This window comes from Eptatretus burgeri, chromosome 7, assembly GCF_056783735.1.
Source record: "Eptatretus burgeri isolate ZD-2024b chromosome 7, Ebu_testis_v1, whole genome shotgun sequence".
NCBI lineage: Eukaryota > Metazoa > Chordata > Myxini > Myxiniformes > Myxinidae > Eptatretus > Eptatretus burgeri.
The window spans coordinates 51,574,091-51,589,509 of record NC_140967.1 but is presented as its reverse complement, the minus strand read 5'-3'; the positions used below and the strand labels follow the sequence as shown (position 1 = coordinate 51,589,509).

At 42.9% G+C, this 15,419-nt stretch overlaps 1 long non-coding RNA gene across 3 annotated transcripts in view; it reads right to left on the bottom strand.

Moving 5' to 3' along the window:
- LOC147023250 (uncharacterized) overlaps positions 1-15,138 on the bottom strand; it is a 116,523-nt gene extending 101,385 nt beyond the window's left edge. For all 3 annotated transcript variants that reach the window (XR_015059736.1, XR_015059734.1, XR_015059735.1), the window contains exon 1: positions 15,078-15,138. This is a non-coding gene — a long non-coding RNA (uncharacterized LOC147023250). The remainder of the gene's footprint in view (positions 1-15,077) is intronic.
- Positions 15,139-15,419: the final 281 nt, after the last annotated feature.

Sequence of the window (15,419 nt, the reverse complement as noted above, 5' to 3'; positions counted from 1 at the left end):
GACGAACTAACTCAATTAAGCTATAGCACGTATCCTGTTTCCTTATTTTAATGCCCACAACATTGTTTTGGGACCTTTAAAGGTTATGCAAAGGTCAAATTTTTTAAAGTTGTTGAACGAAACCGGGTTTTCGACATTTTGCAGCTAATAACCTGTCACCCGTACCACATCATGTTGATCATTTTTATAACTTGGTCAAACATTATCACATTGTCTCATCCTTGATTTGTGAAACAATCTGCATTGTCAAATACCGCTCGTGAACCATCGTCGTCTACAGACTTGTTTTACTGAAGAATTGTGAGATGATGGAATCTGGAGAGATTGTGAATTGAATATTGTTCCATCATTATTTATTTTTAACCTGATTCTTAAGAAATGGGAACAGCAATGTTGTTAAGAACTGGAAGAAAGGAGAAAGAGTGTGAATTAAACGTTGTTCCATAGTTTTTTTAATTTTAACATTGTTCTTGATGAATGGGAATGGGAACGTTGTTAAGAACATGAATAAAGGGGGAGGGGAGGACAGAGAGTTGGGGGTTGGGAGGAGAGGGGCAGAGAGTTTGGAGATGAAGTTTGAGGCAGTTGGAAGGGGTGATTGAGAACTTGGGGTTTGGGGGGGAGGGGGAGTTGAGAACTTGAAGAAAAGGGGAGGGATGACAAAAAGATGGGGTTGGGGTGCAGAGAGGGGACATAGAGTTGGCGGAGGGGTGTGAGGGGTGGAGGACTTGGGGCTGGAAACAGTTGAGGACTTAAAGCCAGATTTTACATTATGCAGAATTTCCGTGGGTTCCTGTTACTTTTATACTGTGCAGTAATACCTCACCTCGTGCTCAGGATGCATTCCTGGAGAAGAGGGCACGAATCTAAAATGCACTAAAAGTGGTAATTGTATCCTTTATTTGGAGATGCATTCCCGACAGCATTATTTCTTCTGCATGAACGGTATATGAGGGCTTCATTCGGAGGTATCTGTAATAGCGCTAATAATAACAACAATGGTAAACATGTAATATTTAAAATACTGTAATACAGATGGTAAACAACAGTTTGGGTAATTCAAGGGCTGTGTGGTCATCAGTGCTCGCACCATTGTCATTAATATAGATGCTGTGCAAATTACTGTGGTGCTTAAACCTGTCAAACCAAGCTTAACCAGATCTCCATCTTAATTGAAAAACTGCTCCTTGAACGAGTTGGCTTTGTTAACGAAGTTAGTTAACGAGTTAGTTGACGAAGTGGTAGACTGGGCAGAAGCTTTTATCTTGTCCACATTTTTGAAAATTGCTCTAATGGTCAACATAGCCAAATCTAACACACGACCCACTTCCACCTGATTAGCTCAGAGCATGTGCATACAAACAATGGTGGCTGGTGCTTTATTTGGCAAATGTTGCGTGTTATGGATAAATTTATCCAGGACAAAGAGCTCCAGAATGAATCAGCGTTCGAAGTGGAAGCGTTAAGCGATTTATTACTGTAATCACATATCAACAAGTTGTCTTACCCTTGGATTATTTATTCAAACTTTCCTTTTCAAATAAACATCTCTCTCTCTCTCTCTCTCTCTCTCTCTCTCTCTCTCTCTCTCTCTCTCTCTCTCTCTCTCTCTCTCTCTCTCTCTCTCTCTCTCTCTCTCTCTCTCTCTCTCTCTCTCTCTCTCTCTCTCTCTCTCTCTCTCTCTCTCTCTCTCTCTCTCTCTCTCTCTCTCTCTCTCTCTCTCTCTCTCTCTCTCTCTCTCTCTCTCTCTCTCTCTCTCTCTCTCTCTCTCTCTCTCTCTCTCTCTCTCTCTCTCTCTCTCTCTCTCTCTCTCTCTCTCTCTCTCCCTCTCTCCCTCTCTCCCCTCTCCCCCTCTCCCCCTCTCTCCCTCTCTCCCTCTCTCCCTCTCTCCCTCTCTCCCTCTCTCCCTCTCTCCCTCTCTCCCTCTCTCCCTCTCTCCCTCTCTCCCTCTCTCCCTCTCTCCCTCTCTCCCTCTCTCCCTCTCTCCCGTCTTAAACCCATTTGTGTGTTTGGTATTTTGGGCTTATTAACTTATTGTCTCACCCATTGACTTAGTCATATGTCTCTGAGCCTCATTGCTTTATTCTAGTTAATCGTTTTGTTTGCTCTGTACTTCGGGTCTTTTTGTTCAAAATGTGCATAACTTTTTGTCTTTCACCATTCTGATATTCTTTGTGATTATGTGTTTATGATTGAATCTTTAAACATGGAATGTTCACAATTATAATGGTGTGCTTTTCTACCATCTATAGATTGCACTGTTTCTTCATAGTACGTACACACTTGCACATATACACACACGTATACACATGCACACACGGAGGTGGATACTTTGAGACCTGGGTCTCCGTCTCTGTGACACCTTCTGAAAACCACATATGGAGATAACAACCAACAACAACACACACACACACACACACACACACACACACACACACACACACACACACACACACACACACACACACACACACACAGTGTTCTCAATACATTTGCATAATTTGATAACATCTCAATATTATGATTTGACATCCATTATTTCAAAAATTTGAAATTTTACTGTTTCTCTCAGTTGGAGAATTAAATGTACATTTTGCTGTTCTTGCTATCGTTTCCTATATATGCCTTCGGCTGTGAAATGCGAGATGTTTGAATATATGTTTGTGAATTCCAATATAATGGGAAGGTTACGTGCTAACCATCCTTCATGCAAAGTTTCACAGCGTTTCTCAGTTGAATGTGGTTCACCGCAACCTTTTCGATATGTATAGAATTGAGAGGGCTTTCAGAACAGATTTCAACACTTATTTAATCTGGACGATATCTGATCCTCAAAACCGAAATAATATTTTGATGATGTACTTTAATTAGTCCGTGAGAGTAGATCATGGAAAATCACATCATATAATGCATGAAATCGTTCCAAGCTACTAATTTGAAAACTATAACACTTACAAAAGTGATGTATACAGTGATTTGTAGCATTGATGAACAGGCATTCGATAATATGAGTGAGGAAAGTGAAAAAAAAAAAACTATCGTTAAGAAATCGTTGTGGCCTGTTCCAAGTCAGGGTATGGTTGAGCAGGCCAAAAAACATGGCGGCTTCAGACCCCGGCGAGGTTACCCAGGAAACGCCTTAAGGCTCCAGAGAGCGAGGTGGCCGAGGATCGCCTGATGAAGGATATAATTAAATAAGCCTGTTGATTATCTTAAAAAGGGGTGTTTTAATGAAATCAAACACCCAATTTCCTTGGAGTTTTCTTCATATGCATGCAAAGTTTCAGGCTGCAAGATTTTATGGTTTTGCAGTTAAGGTTACACACTGACACACACAAATACACACACACACACACACACACACACACACACACACACACACACACACACACACACACACACACATTGGCATTTATTAGTATAGATTTATGTCTCAAAAACCTTTTAAATTTCAAATACATTGCACAAAATAGCTAAGAAAATATTGAAATCCCTTAACAATTTAATATGTCATTTGTGATGTACTTATTATGAATTGGGGGGGGGGGGTGGGGGAGACCGAATTGTCCGTGGGCAGGGGAGTTAGGTGCGGGGGGGGGGGGGTTGTCCTTGAACCATTAATTACAAGTCGGTATCCTCTCAGAATAGGATAGCCAGAAATCGGTATGCTTAATTAGCCGATGAGTTGTCTCGCCTGGCTTTGAATCTCAATCCAACTATAAACTGTCACTGGTGTTTCTCATGCAGGACAAATCATCAATGTGAATAGCATCCACAAAATGAACATTAAAGTTCCAGTGCAATAGAGTTTCATGTTTGGTTTAATTAATCTGGTTTCCCTGAACATACATTCATCGATGTGTTCTTGAATAAAAACTTTAAAATGAAAATTCCAGTGTATTTCAGATGGGTTTTGTACCCCTATTTCGCTGCCACTGAACTCCATCACTGTTACTATGGAGAACATGTGACCTTTTACATCATCCCGGGAACGCTCTTCTATCCGGAACCGGAAGTGTACCGCGGTAGAACTGCATAGCACCCATGCATGCTTTACAACAGCCATTTTGTCTTTGACCATAATAACGAAAAAATGAAATGCCGAATTCGCTCGTGAGCGATTTTTTTTTTTTAATTTTTTTAATTTTTTTATTTTTTAAACAACAAATATTCACAAATGCCATGGATGGTTCACATTTGAACAATTTGTGACTTCGCTTTTCCGGCTCTGATAAGCTCTCTCTCCTCTCCCGCAGTTACCATCTATCACACTCTTATTTCCCTCACTCATTCTCTTCCTCCCTCTTTCCTTCATCCTGCCCCCCTCCTCCCCCAGCTGATAGTAATTGACAGCGTGCCGTGTGTGTGTGTGTGTGTGTGTGTGTGTCAAAGTGCACACGTTGATGAAGCACACACCCCACCATTCCCACTCTCTGTTTCCATGTTGTTTTCCGCGATCAGTGTTAAGGCGCTGTCACACCTTGACGATTTAGCCAACGTATGCCTGACGTATGAAAAATTGGGCTAAAACGCCGGCACACGTCGAATACGTTATGGGTAAGTTTGTATACGTTAAGAGCACGCTGAAAAACACTGCCATACATCGTAGTACGCTGGCTTTCATCGTTGTACTTTACGGTTGTCCTCAAATTTTAGCATGCTTGAAATTTTACGACATATGCCAGCGTATGACTCACACGTTCCGCTACGCTGGCCATAAGTTGTAGGCACGTTATGCGATCATTGACACACGTCGCCACACGTTACTTTCAAGTTACTCATTAGTCAAAACACGTCAAGGTAATGATTAGCGTACCCGAAACTTATTTATAGCCTATGAGTAACGTGTTGTAGGCAGTTACACGATCGTTGACACACGTCGAGGCACATTACTTGTAAGTTACTTATAAGTCGAAACACGTCGAGGTAATGATTAGCAAACCCAAAACTTATTTCTAGCCTATGAGTAACGTGCTTTGAACCAATGTGTAACGTACCTCCAACACAATTGACGTATGCAGACGTATTTGATTGACGTCTTCCGGACGACCACAGAACTTACTGAACATGTTTCTAATTTACAGCTATCGTATAATGGCGTATTGGCAGCGTTTTAAAACAAAGAAACAACAACAATAACTTCCGATATTTCGTCATGTGCCATTACGTCACGTCCGATTGCCTCTTCAGTTTGCTCATGTCTTATTCTTAGTTCCTCCTCTGTGAATATTTTATGTTTGAGGATATTGTCACGTCGATGTCGAAACTTAAAAGCAAATGTCCGAATATATTTTAAAATTTGTGATAGACTAAAAAAAAAAAAAAACAAACAAACAAAAAAAAAACAACAAAAACAACAACTTCAGATATTTCGTCACGTGCCTTCACGGAGCCAAGGAGAAAAAAAGAAAATGCGCCTTGACGGAGAAAATAAGTTTCGGGTATGCTAAACATTACCTCGACGTGTTTCGACTTATGAGTAACTTACAAGGAACTTGTGTCGACGTGTGTCAACGATCGCATATCGTGCCTACAACTTATTCCCAGCGTAGCGGAACATGTGAGCCATACGGCGAGTACATCGTAAAATTTTCAGCATGCTTGAAATTTCACGACGTACTAAACGTACCACGAAATATGACAGCATACTTCATCGTTTTTCAGCGTGCTCTTAACGTATACACAACTTACCCATAACGTATTCGACGTCTGCCAGCGTTTTAGGCACATTTTTCAAAGGTCGGAATACGGTGGACTAAATCGTCATGGTGTAACTGCATGGTTGACACTTCCAATTCTCAGGCGGTTATGATTTAAATCGGCGTGCGGCAGGTTTTTAACAGGCTACGTCACGAGTTCGTCGGCGATACGTTCAGCGCGTTATGCCTAAGTTAAACTATCATTGGGCATAGGTTGTGAACGCCGACAACAGGCTAAGCATTCGTTGGTACAAGTTATCTATAAGACAACGAAACGTTCTGTGCCCATTACTAACATGTTATGCATACGACCAACATGTTATGAATACGACCAAAACTTTACAAAAAAACCTCAAAACTTCAGCGTACGCCAACGTTTTACATACATTTTTATACGTTGCCATTCCTGGCTAAATCGTCAAGGTGTGACAGTGCTTTTACCAGAAATGTTACTGCCAAGTCTACAGAGGCACTGATACATTGGTGTGATTCACAGTGTTACCGGTATTCATCCTTCATTTTTAATGATGAAAATATGCCGGCATTCATATTGGTGTTACCGGCATTCGTACATCATTTTTAATCAATAAAGTTGAGTATTTATCGAGTGGTTTGGTACATTTTCTGCCTCTACACTTGACTCCCCTCCTCTCTCCCTACCCTTCTGAGTTATCACTACCTCCACTCTCCTCCCTACCCACACTCCACTCACTCCCTTCGTTCCCTCGATTAACCCCTCCATCCCCAACTCCTGCTTGTTTTCCTCCCCCTTTCTTTGTCCCATTCCTCCCTGTTCTCAATAATACATTCAAGTGGTGCTTATTTACAGTTCACAAAAAGAATAAACGTTTTTCAAAATTAACTTTCACCACTCGTTTGACCTTCAGCACACGCGTGCTTGTGTAAATATACCACTTGACTCCATCGTGCTCTTCCACCATTCCCTGAGAATCTTTCTCTCCTCACTCTGCAGTGCACTCGGACAGCTTGACGTAGCCGCCATGTCAACCACTTCCATACCGAACTGACTGAAGTTTGACGGACATGACGCAACCTGGATTCAAAAAAGAGCCGTTCAGGTTTGCACGTTATGCTTCATGAACATCATAAACCGCACACAAGGCAAACTCGTGCGATGTTAAGTGATAATTGTACACCTTCAGCCTTTGTTTTAAGTGAGCATGTTCAATTTTGCAAAACTACAGGAATGACAGAAAACTGTTCCATGAAAATACTCCTTAACTCGAGCATTCCAACTCAGATCAATGATTTACAAATCAATACGAATCACTTCCCAGTTATTATTGTTGTCTCTCTTCAGGGTCTCCCCAAATATTATGAACACCCGGTAATTCATCGTCGATGCTCGCTCCATTTTCCATCTCAGGTTCATACATGTGTGGCTTCATTGGATTTCCAGCACCTACTACAGCATAATCATCACAATAAGATTATACGAGGTACATCGGAAAACACTTCCTCAGATTCACTTCCTGACGTCCCATGATTCTGAAACGAGTCGTGCGACCATTTCTTGGCGCAATTCACCAAAACTGTGTGTTGACAATGCATAACGCATGTCTATACATTGCAGTACTGAAACAATCATTCCCGGGATGACATCATGCGGATTACACAATTGCTGAGGGTTCTATCCGGAATGTTTAGGGGCGGTCTCGGCCAGATTTAGTTTCTTAACCCCCTTATGCCTTAACAAATCATTGACAACTTAAATAACATGTTCAGTTATTGGTGTATTACTTACAGTTCATGATCTTCTTCTTCTTCTTTAGGCAGCTCCCAATTAGGGGTCGCCACAGCGGATCATCCGTCTCCATTTCACTCTATCCTCCACATCTTCCATTGACACTCCAACCACCCGCATGTCCGCCCTCACCGCATCCATGAACCTCTTCTTTGGCCTTCCTCTTCTCCTCCTACCTGGCGGCTCCATCCTCAGCATCCTTCTCCCGATATACTCCGCTTCCCTCCTGTGCACATGTCCAAACCATCTCAATCTCGCCTCTCTCACTTTGTCTCCAAACCGTCCTACCTGCGCTGTCCCTCTAATATACTCATTTCTTATCCTATCCATCCTCGTCACTCCCAACGAGAATCGCAGCATCTTGAACTCTGCCACTTCCAGCTCCGCTTCCTGTCTTTTTGTCAGCGCCACCGCCTCCAAACCATACAACATAGCTGGTCTCACAACTGTCTTATATACTTTCCCCTTCACTCTTGCAGCTACCCTTCTGTCACAAATCACTCCTGCAACTCTTCTCCAACCACTCCATCCTGCCTGAACTCTCTTTTTCACTTCTCTCCCACACTCTCCGTTACTTTGGACAGTTGATCCCAAGTATTTAAACCCATCCACCTTCCCCACCTTAACTCCTTGCAACCGCACCATACCACCACCCTCCTTCTCATTAACGCACATGTACTCCGTCTTACTCCCACTGACTATCATTCCCCTTCTCTCCAGTGCGTACCTCCACCTCTCGAGGCTCGCCTCAGCCTGCTCCCTACTCTCCCTACAGATCATGATGTCATCCGCCAACATCATAGTCCATGGAGACTCCTGTCTGATCTCGTCCGTCAACCTGTCCATCACCATTGCAAACAGGAAAGGGCTCAGAGTCGATCCTTGGTGCAATCCCACCTTTACCTTAAACCAGTCCGTCATTCCTACCGCACACCTCACCGCTGTCACACTGTCCTCATACATATCCTTCACCATCCTCACATACTTCTCTGCCACTCCCGACTTCCTCATACAATACCACAACTCCTCTCTTGGCACCCTATCATAAGCTTTCTCTAAATCCACAAACACACAATGTAACTTCTTCTGGCCTTCCCTATACTTCTCCATCAACATTCTCAAAGCAAACATCGCATCAGTGGTGCTCTTTCCTGGCATAAACCCATATTGCTGCTCACAAATCATCACCTCTCCTCTCAACCAATGTTCCACTACTCTTTCCCACAACTTCATGGTGTGGCTTAACAACTTTATCCCTCTGTAATTTCCACAGCTCTGCACATCACCCTTATTCTTGAAAATCGGAACCAGTACACTTAATCTCCACTCCTCCGGCATCCTCTCACTTTCCAAGATTTTATTTAACAATCTGGTTAACAACCCCACTGCCATCTCTCCGAAGAACTTCCATGTCTCCACTGGTATACCATCTGGGCCAACTGCCTTTCCACTTTTCATCTTCTTCATAGCAGTCCTCACTTCATCCTTACTGATCCACCCCACTTCCTGATTCACGATCTTCACCTCTTCCAACCTTCTCTCTCTCTCATTTTCTTCATTCATCAGCTCCTCAAAGTACTCCATCCACCTTCTCAACACACTCTCCTCGCTTGTCAGCACATTCCCATTTGCGTCCTTTATCACCCGAACCTGCAGCACATCCTTCCCAGCTCGGTCCCTCTTTCTGGCCAATCGGTACAAATGCTTTTCCCCTTCCTTTGTATCCAACTTCTCATACAGCTCGCCATATGCCTTTTCCTTAGCCTTTGCCACCTCTCTCTTCGCCTTTCGCCGCCACTCCTTATACTCCTGTCTGCTTTCTTCATCTCTCTGGCTATCCCACTTCTTTTTCGCCAACCCCTTCTTCCTTATACTTTCCTGTACTTCCTCGTTCCACCACCAAGTCTCCTTATCTTCCTTCCTCCTTCTAGATGTCACACCAAGTTCCTTCCTCGCTATCTCCCTCACCACTTCTGCTGTAGTTGCCCAATCATCCCACCCATCTTTACCACCATCCAACACCTGTCTCACCGCCTCCCGAAATTTCACGCAACAGTCTTTCTCCTTCAGCTTCCACCATCTGGTCCTTGGTTCAGCCCTCACCACTTCTGCTGTAGTTGCCCAATCATCCCACACCTCTTTACCACCATCCAACACCTGTCTCACCGCCTCCCTAAATTTCACGCAACAGTCTTCCTCCTTCAGCTTCCACCATCTGGTCCTTGGTTCAGCCCTCACTCTCTTCCTTACCCTCACGTCCAAACTCATCCTACAGACCACCAATTAATGCTGTCGAACTACACTCTCCCCTGCCACCACCTTGCAGTCTCTAATCTCTTTCAGGTTGCATCTCCTGCTTAAGATGTAATCCACCTGTGTGCACTTTCCACCACTCTTGTACATTACCCTGTGTTCCTCCTTCTTCTTGAAATATGTATTTACCACTGCCATTTCCATTCTTTTTGCAAAATCTACCACCATTTGCCCTTCCACATTCCTCTCGTTGACACCGTACCTACCCATCACCTCCTCATCCTCTTTATTCCCTTCCCCAACATGCCCATTGAAATCTGCTCCAATCACCACTCTTTCATCCCTGGACACACTCTCCACAACTTCATCTAACTCACTCCAGAAATCTTCTTTATACTCCATCTCACACCCCACTTGCGGGGCATATGCACTGATGACATTCATCATCACCCCTTCAATTTCCAACTTCACACTCATCACTCGGTCAGACACTCTCCTCACCCCCAATACCCTCTTGACATGATCTTCCTTCAGGATTACCCCGACACCATTTCTCCTCCCATCCACACCATGGTAGAACAGTTTGAAACCACCTCCAATGCTCCTAGCCTTACTCCCAATCCACTTGGTCTCTTGTACACACAGTATGTCCACCTTTCTTCTCTCCATCATATCAGCCAACTCTCGCCCTTTGCCAGTCATAGTCCCAACATTCAGAGTTCCAACTCTCACCTCCACACGTCTACCCTTTCCCCTCTCCCACTTCCTCTGGACATGCCTTCCCCATCTCCTTCTCCTCTTTCGCCCAGTAGTAGCACAATTTCCACCGGTACCCTGCTGACCAACATTACCGGTGGCGGTCGTTGGTAACCCGGGCCTCGACTGATCCGGTATGGAAATTCGTTTTATTGTCCGCATAATGATTTGGCATAGGTTTTACGCCGGATGCCCTTCCTGACGCAACCCTGGTCACCTCATACGACACACAGGGATATGGTACACCTATTCTTACTGGGCATACTTAACTTGCATGAACTTACAGTTCATGATAATCAAACCAAAAAAAAGAAGTTTTTTGCATAATTTTAATTGCACTGGACCTTTGAGCCAGAGGATTCATCTGCCAGTTGTGGTTGTCAGTGGACATTAAAGATCCCAGAGGTGTCTTTCGTGACGAGGAGATGAGTTATCACTGGCACCCTGACCAAATTTCAAATTCCTACCCTAACTGACTATTGTGAAAGCAACGGCAAACCACCCAGGAAAACACTTGCCTCGGAACTCCTTCGGCAAGCACCGATGCTATGTCAATTTTAAGGTACAATTGATTGATTGAGGTCTGCTGTACATATATCTGTAAGGGTTTTTCATTTCGACATCCAAACAAAAATAACAACAATCATTACTCCAGGCATCGTCACAAGTGTAAAGTCACCCCTCTGATGTAACCATGATGCACTGCCGTGCTGATGAGGTCAGCCTTAACTTCACATTACTCTTCCTCGTTTGTTAAGTGAATTGCGCTTGTTTGTGTGGATAAATAAGACAAATTGAAATGCAGGAAATTCAATAGATTTTATAGTTTGAATGTGTACACTTTTAAGCATACTGACGACGTGCAACAAAAAGGAATAATCTCCTCTGTCGACGAGAGAGAGAGAGAGAGAGAGAGAGAGAGAGAGAGAGAGAGAGAGAGAGAGAGAGAGAGAGAGAGAGAGAGAGAGAGAGAGATAGATATAGATATAGATATAGATATAGATATAGATATAGATATAGATATAGATATGGAGATGCAGCACACTTTCATAACAATGAAATAGGATAATGTGATTAAATGTTGGTATGAGCAATGAGGTTTCATTGAGGTTGATTTCTGGGTTTGCATCTTTGGAAGACGAATAATTCGTCCTATGCACTTAGTACCAGTGTTATGTCATTATTAACGGTTCTTTGTTGGCGGATTGGGATTTGCGCTGGTTTGCAGTTCATGTGCAAACGTCTTGTTCCTTTTCACAAGGCTACAGTGCAGTGTAAATTCCATTCCTTCACACCGACCCAAGTCAAATGGGGCCTCTTTCCGGCCGCACAAGGGCGCTTTGTGGCGGGAGTTAATAAATGCATTTTCACACCTCTTCACCATGTGCCATGCTCTCCTAATGAATGAGCCTTGTTGTTCCTCCACTCCAAATCTGCTGCGAACGGCAGCCTCGCCGCATGGCGGCCTCACCGCATGGCCTGAGACAGGGCTTGTGCAGCAGCCAATGTTAAACACTTATGACATCAACTGCCTTGGTTTCACGTGGTATAAACGGAAGGCGAAAACGAAAAAAAAAAAATCGTGAATCGACTCACTTGCATTTATTTATTGGGTTTGACACAGCGGCAAAACATGTTTTGGGAAATACTAAAATTCATCTGTGCAGGAAAATGAAATCCAGCCCCTTTCCCAGCCTGATTTTGACCTTATTTTGACTATGTATTCTATAAAGCTCAATCCATCCTCGTATACATATTATATAGCCTGCCCATATTGTTGAACAGCTTCAAAGGACAGCATTTCATGCACGGACTGAAATATGCATGAAATGATGGTTGCAAATGGTAATGGACTGGGAGTGCTGTTTCTAATAATGTCTTTCATGCTCTCAAGAATAAAGGAGCCAATCCGGCATCTCATTTTTGGGTTGCTGTTTTGAGTTTGCGCATCACACGAAGGAGCCCGCTTGCGTGTTTGCTGCTCACATATAAAACGATGCATACTGACATCTGCCATTTTGAAATCTTGCCCGTTGGGCAATATGGGAGCCATGTGCACTGCTATTTATTTATTTTCTCTGTTTTTTGTTTTATTGTTTTTTAACCTGAGGACCTATTTTTGTGTATTTATTCCACGTATTCCTGCCATTGGCTTTCAGATAAGAATTGTGCATGCTCAGTTTTGTTTCCAGGACTTTGAATGAACCGGATGACTCGTGAGTGTACACTTGTGAAAACACAGCACCCTGTTTTTCCACTTCAATTTTGTTTCAATATCACAGACAACCAAGTAGAGTATGCATCCCCAGACAGCGATGGTACCGAGTTAAATTGTTTCTCTGAGATGGATATTTCATATCTAACCTCGCCTATTCCTGAAGGCTCGGGAGAGGCTATTGTGACCAGGGTGTGTGTGTGTGTGTGTGTGTGTGTGTGTGTGTGTGTGTGTGTGTGTGTGTCCATCTCTGCACACAGATCTACTTCAATCTATGTACCCCGATGTAACTCTGCATTGTTAAATGTTCAGATTTGGATACGCTGCATCATGTTGTGTAAGACTGAACCTTGCATCAAAACATTGGTTAATTTCAAAATAAATACAATCGACCTTCTCAGAAATAAATAAATATAGTAAGTACACAGACGACCGGTGGAAAAAATAATTTCTCAAAAAGTGAGAGCAACGTTTTAACGATAAAATTTGACTCGACTAGTTTGAATATTAAATGTATTAATGGAGTCAAATGGCAACGTCTTATTTTCAATAGTCTCTCAACATTTGCGTTGCTTCATGATAGGTGAAACGGCTTCGTCATGAAACATTTTATAATTGTTAATGCAAGGTATGACAATCAATTCTACAATGGTGAACAACAGAAAGCCCTGGCCATGAAAATTGCACAACTTCTGCAGGTAACATAAATCACTGGTCTCACTTTCGGCAATAAAATTGTATGTACTTTACACCTATTACAGAGGAACGAAATCGATACTTCGTACACATTATTTTGCTTCACCTGGAAATAAATGATGTTTGTTTGAAACACGTTTTCCTTATAGGGTTATCATGATGGAGAATGGGTGGTGCTGGGTAGTTGCTTTCACTGTTATTAAAAAAAAAAACAAATGGAACTAACCCTCTATGGTATGACATCACACAGTGTTAAAAACTGTAATATTATATTAACTTTATAACCTATGAGGATGCAGATGTCACCTGTTATTACACTATGATAACTTTCGATAATCGTATTATCATTTGCCGAACAAATTAATTGACAGCATTGACCATTAACAACTGTCAACAACAATGACAACTATAACGGCACTGGGTAGAGTGCATACCTCCACCAAACTGAACAGTTTAGGTTTTGTATCCCACTGATGGGCTGGATCTGCATCCGGACCTGAACCAAAATCGAATCCATTTGTACGTAATTGGCAGAAACCCAACCTGTCCACCAAATTTCGGCCAAATCCGTCGATAAGTTTTTGAGATATCCTGCTCACAGAGACAGGCAGACAAACATAAACAGCTTGGTCAAGACATAAACTCAATCCACCTTCGGCGGTGGAGGTAAGAACAGCTCCGTAAAAAAAAAACGATGACAGTTAGAACAGTTGGCAGAGGCCTTTATCAGTCGGAGAGTGGTTAATGCATGGAACGGTTTTCCCGGGAAGGTAATGGCAGCGGAGGGGGTGGACAACTTGAAATGGGACAGGTACCTGGATCATGGATGCATAAGAGATCGAGGGGTATGGGGATATTGCCTTGTGTGGATTGTCGGTATAGCTTGAATGTGAATGGGTGACAACACAATGCCTGGTGTTGGCTTAATGGTTAGGGTGGTGGGCTTGGGATCCTAGGATCCTGAGTTCCAATCCCCCTTAGCTGTTTAATTAATACCAGGTGGAGTTGACTCTGCCTGTCATCCTTCTGAGGTTGGCAAAATGAGTGCCAGCTTGGTGGCATGCTGTGTTGCAGTGGCGACCTGTCCAGAATTGTACCCAATAGCCAAGGAGACTGCTTTGACAGCACCAATGCTCTGTACAGAGTATGGTCCCGATGGATGGATGGAAGGATGGATGGACGACACTGGGGTTGGTGCAGCACTGGCATGATGGGCCAAATGGCCTCCTCCTGCACCAAAGTTCCTTGTTTGGGTTTCCTTGTGTGTATGCCTGGCCTTCAGAAGTGAGGCAGCCAAATTGCACATATCTTTCTGTAATTTCTGTTCATAACCATATTCACACATTGTGAACATCCTCTAATACAAGTCTACTCTCTGTCATATTGTGGAGGGGAGGGGGGGAATCCTTTTGTGGTAATCATGACATGATGTAACTCAGTTTGGGGGCCATTGGTGGTGCATGTTCACCACAATAGTCTCTAATATTTTCTTCGATATTACCCTTCATCAGTACACCCTCGAAAAGTTACCTTGTGGAACACATGGCTTCCAATCTGACCCCAGCACAAAATTACTATCATACAGTATTAAACTCGAGATTGAAATTACAGAAACCAATTGCATTAAAACTTTGATTTGGTTAGCATGCAATATGAACAACATTAAAGATATGAATTCTCGGGGAAACAGTACCATAGTGCTTCTTCAGTTGAGAGATGTTTGGCCATTGTAGCAGAGTGCCAATTCAGAACCTGCAAAAAAACAAACAAACAGAACACTGTTCTTAATGATGTTATAAACAAACATAAACGATGTACTGTGGTGTAGTGATGCAATGAATTATCCTCCACAACAGTCTATATCATGAAATAAATGTCGAGAAATTTGTTTCCTGTGGTTTATGACGAACCGCATGAAGAGTGATGGTCAGTGATAGTATGGGGTCCGCATGGACCCCAGATAAATGTTACATTATAGCTTCATACTCCAACTGCCTGTTTCAAAAACAAAAATGTTATTGATCCTTGGTTTCTG